This window comes from Hippocampus guttulatus, unplaced genomic scaffold (assembly GCF_054856545.1).
Source record: "Hippocampus guttulatus isolate MCC_2025c unplaced genomic scaffold, RoL_Hgut_1.0 HiC_scaffold_85, whole genome shotgun sequence".
NCBI classification, from domain to species: Eukaryota; Metazoa; Chordata; class Actinopteri; order Syngnathiformes; family Syngnathidae; genus Hippocampus; species Hippocampus guttulatus.
Genome location: NW_028233944.1, coordinates 1 through 5,000, shown reverse-complemented (window position 1 = coordinate 5,000; position 5,000 = coordinate 1).

Genomic DNA, 5,000 nt, shown 5'->3' with positions numbered 1-5,000 from the left:
CCAGCCTTACCCCTGGTACCTCCAGCCGTACCCCTGGTACCCTCAGCCTTACCCCTGGTACCCTCAGCCTTACCCCTGGTACCCTCAGCCTTACCCCTGGTACCCTCAGCCGCACCCCTGGTACCCTCAGCGGCACCCCTGGTACCCTCAGCCTTACCCCTGGTACCCTCAGCCGCACCCCTGGTACCCTCAGCGGCACCCCTGGTACCCTCAGCGGCACCCCTGGTACCCTCAGCCGTACCCCTGGTACCCCTCAGCCGAACCCCTGGTACCCTCAGCGGCACCCCTGGTACCCTCAGCGGCACCCCTGGTACCCTCAGCGGCACCCCTGGTACCCTCAGCGGCACCCCTGGTACCCTCAGCCGTACCCCTGGTACCCTCAGCGGCACCCCTGGTACCCTCAGCGGCACCCCTGGTACCCTCAGCTGCACCCCTGGTACCCTCAGCGGCACCCCTGGTACCCTCAGCGGCACCCCTGGTACCTCCGCCATTGAAAATGAATGGGCGGCCTTCCCACCTGCCGTCAGCCGCCCGGAGGGGAAATAGAAAATATTCGAAAGTGCGGAGCTCCGCCGTCAGAGGCCGGCTTTTCGCCCGGGGTATCCGCCCCGGGGCGCCTCTCGGGGCGACCTTCCCAACTGCAGTCGGCCGCCCGGAGGGGGAAATTGAAAATATTCGAAAGTGCGGAGCTCCGCCGTCAGAGGCCGGCTTTTCGCCCGAGGTATCCGCCCCGGGGCGCCTCTCGGGCGGCCTTCCCAACTGCCGTCGGCCGCCCGGAGGGGGAAATAGAAAAATATTCGAAAGTGCGGAGCTCCGCCGTCAGAGGCCGGCTTTTCGCCCGAGGTATCCGCCCCGGGCGCCTCTCGGGCGGCCTTCCCAACTGCCGTCGGGCCGCCCGGAGGGGGAAATAGAAAATATTCGAAAGTGCGGAGCTCCGCCGTCAGAGGCCGGCTTTTCGCCCGAGGTATCCGCCCCGGGCGCCTCTCGGGCGGCCTTCCCAACTGCCGTCGGCCGCCCGGAGGGGGAAATAGAAAATATTCGAAAGTGCGGAGCTCCGCCGTCAGAGGCCGGCTTTTCGCCCCGAGGTATCCGCCCCGGGCGCCTCTCGGGCGGCCTTCCCAACTGCCGTCGGCCGCCCGGAGGGGGAAATAGAAAATATTCGAAAGTGCGGAGCTCCGCCGTCAGAGGCCGGCTTTTCGCCCGAGGTATCCGCCCCGGGCGCCTCTCGGGCGGCCTTCCCAACTGCCGTCGGCCGCCCGGAGGGGGAGATAGAAAATATTCGAAAGTGCGGAGCTCCGCCGTCAGAGGCCGGCTTTTCGCCGAGGTATCCGCCCCGGGCGCCTCTCGGGCGGCCTTCCCAACTGCCGTCGACCGCCCGGAGGGGGAAATAGAAAAATATTCGAAAGTGCGGAGCTCCGCCGTCAGAGGCCGGCTTTTCGCCCGAGGTATCCGCCCGGGCGCCTCTCGGGCGGCCTTCCCAACTGCCGTCGACCGCCCGGAGGGGGAGATAGAAAATATTCGAAAGTGCGGAGCTCCGCCGTCAGAGGCCGGCTCCACGCTTCATTCATCCGACCGAGACGCCTCTCCGCCGGCCACACTCGGCTGCGGGGCCGGGCCCGCTCTCCGCCATTGAAAATGAATGGGGGCATTTTCTCATGCTTTCAATCCGCCTAAGAGGCATCTTTCCCGGCCAACTTTGTGCCCCTGGTACCTCCAGCATCGAGAAAGCATGGTGACTCGTCCGACACATGCCCCCCTATATACGTTTCGGAAAGTATTTTGGTGAACGGTCACTTTCTAAGCCTTTCGCCTTCTTGACCCCCTAACTCCGCATATCTGGTTTACCTACTACAGCGCCCCTAACGACCAAAATCGGTACTGCTACCCCTGGTACCCCCCGCCATTGAAAATGAATGGGGGAATTTTTTTAATCCCCCAGGCCGGCCAGGAGGCCCCTTTCCCGGCCAAACTCGCAACGCTGGGCCGGCCCGCTCTTTACCCCTGGTACCCCCGCCATTGAAAATGAATGGGGGAATTTTTTTCAATCTCCCAGGCCGGCCAGGAGGGCTCTTTCCCGGCCACACTCGCACGCCGGGCCGGCCCGCTCTTTACCCCTGGTACCCCCAGCTCTACCCCTGGTACCCCCGCCATTGAAAATGAATGGGGGAATTTTTTCAATCTCCCAATCCGACCAAGAGGCCTCTTTTCCGGCCAAACTCGCACGCCGGGCCGGCCCGCTCTTTACCCCTGGTACCCCCAGCTCTACCCCTGGTACCCCCGCCATTGAAAATGAATGGGGAATATTTTCAATCTCCCAATCCGACCAAGAGGCCTCTTTTCCGGCCAAACTCGCACGCCGGGCCGGCCCGCTCTTTACTCCCCTGGTACCCCCAGCTCTACCCCTGGTACCCCCGCCATTGAAAATGAATGGGGGAATTTTTTCAATCTCCCACGCCGGCCAAGAGGCCTTTTTCCCGGGCACGCACGCTCGCCGGGCCGGCCCGCTATTATTAAACTCTCACCCCTGCAAGGAGGCCTTTTTCCCGGGCACGCACGCTCGCGGGGCCGGCCCGCTATTATTAAACTCTCACGCCGGCCAAGAGGCCTTTTTCCCGGGCACGCACGCTCGCCGGGCCGGCCCGCTATTATTAAACTCTCACGCCTGCAAGGAGGCCTTTTTCCCGGGCACGCACGCTCGCCGGGCCGGCCCGCTATTATTGAACTCTCACGCCTGCAAGGAGGCCTTTTTCCCCGGGCACGCACGCTCGCGGAGCCGGCCCGCTATTATTAAACTCTCACGCCTGCAAGGAGGCCTTTTTCCGGGCACGCACGCTCGCGGAGCCGGCCCGCTATTATTAAACTCTCACGCCTGCAAGGAGGCCTTTTTCCCGGGCACGCACGCTCGCGGAGCCGGCCCGCTATTATTGAAACTCTCACGCCTGCAAGGAGGCCTTTTTCCCGGGCACGCACGCTCGCGGAGCCGGCCCGCTATTATTAAACTCTCACGCCTGCAAGGAGGCCTTTTTCCCGGGCACGCACGCTCGCCGGGCCGGCCCGCTATTATTAAACTCTCACGCCTGCAAGGAGGCCTTTTTCCCGGGCACGCACGCTCGCCGGGCCGGCCCGCTATTATTAAACTCTCACGCCTGCAAGGAGGCCTTTTTCCGGGCACGCACGCTCGCCGGGCCGGCCCGCTATTATTAAACTCTCACGCCTGCAAGGAGGCCTTTTTCCCGGGCACGCACGCTCGCCGGGCCGGCCCGCTATTATTAAACTCTCACGCCTGCAAGGGAGGCCTTTTTCCCGGCACGCACGCTCGCCGGGCCGGCCCGCTATTATTAAACTCTCACGCCGGCCAAGAGGCCCTTTTCCCGGCACGCACGCTCGATGAGCCGGCCCGCTATTATTAAACTCTCACGCCGGCCAAGAGGCCCTTTTCCCGGGCACGCACGCTCGATGAGCCGGCCCGCTATTATTAAACTCTCACGCCGGCCAAGAGGCCTTTTTCCCGGCACGCACGCTCGCGGAGCCGGCCCGCTATTATTAAACTCTCACGCCTGCAAGGAGGCCTTTTTCCCGGGCACGCACGCTCGCCGGGCCGGCCCGCTATTATTAAACTCTCACGCCGGCCAAGAGGCCCTTTTCCCGGGCACGCACGCTCGATGAGCCGGCCCGCTATTATTAAACTCTCACGCCGGCCAAGAGGCCCTTTTCCCGGGCACGCACGCTCGCCGAGCCGGCCCGCTATTATTAAACTCTCACGCCTGCAAGGAGCCTTTTTCCCGGGCACGCACGCTCGCCGGGCCGGGCCCGCTATTATTAAACTCTCACGCCTGCAAGGAGGCCTTTTTCCCGGGCACGCACGCTCGCCGGGCCGGCCCGCTATTATTAAACTCTCACGCGGCCAAGAGGCCCTTTTCCCGGGCACGCACGCTCGATGAGCCGGCCCGCTATTATTAACTCTCACGCCGGCCAAGAGGCCCTTTTCCCGGGCACGCACGCTCGATGAGCCGGCCCGCTATTATTAAACTCTCACGCCGGCCAAGAGGCCCTTTTCCCGGGCACGCACGCTCGATGAGCCGGCCCGCTATTATTAAACTCTCACGCCGGCCAAGAGGCCCTTTTTCCCGGCCACGCACGCTCGCGGAGCCGGCCCGCTATTATTAAACTCTCACGCCTGCAAGGAGGCCTTTTTCCCGGGCACGCACGCTCGCCGGGCCGGCCCGCTATTATTAAACTCTCACGCCGGCCAAGAGGCCCTTTTCCCGGGCACGCACGCTCGATGAGCCGGCCCGCTATTATTAAACTCTCACGCCGGCCAAGAGGCCCTTTTCCCGGGCACGCACGCTCGCCGAGCCGGCCCGCTATTATTAAACTCTCACGCCGGCCAAGAGGCCTTTTTCCCCGGGCACGCACAGCTCGCCGAGCCGGCCCGCTATTATTAAACTCTCACGCCGGCCAGGAGGCATTTTTCCCGGGCACGCACGCTCGCCGTGCAGGCCCGCCATTTGCCTACCACACCGCCGTCTGGCGGACACCAAGCGGTACCCGCCGACCCCTCCCGTTGAAAATGAATGGGGGATTTTTTTTCAATCCCCCAAGCCGGCCAAGAGGCCCTTTTCCCGGGCACGCACGCTCGATGGCGCGGCCCGCTATTATTAAACGCTCACGCCTGCAAGGAGGCCTTTTTCCCGGGCACGCACGCTCGCCGGGCCGGCCCGCTATTATTAAACTCTCACGCCGGCCAAGAGGCCTTTTTCCGGGCACGCACGCTCGATGAGCCGGCCGCTATTATTAAACTCTTACGCCTGCAAGGAGGCCTTTTTCCCGGCACGCACGCTCGCCGAGCCGGCCCGCTATTATTAAACTCTCACGCCTGCAAGGAGGCCTTTTTCCCGGGCACGCACGCTCGCAGAGCCGGCCCGCTATTATTAAACTCTCACGCCGGCCAGGAGGCCTTTTTCCCGGGCACGCACGCTCGCCGTGCAGGCCCGCCATTT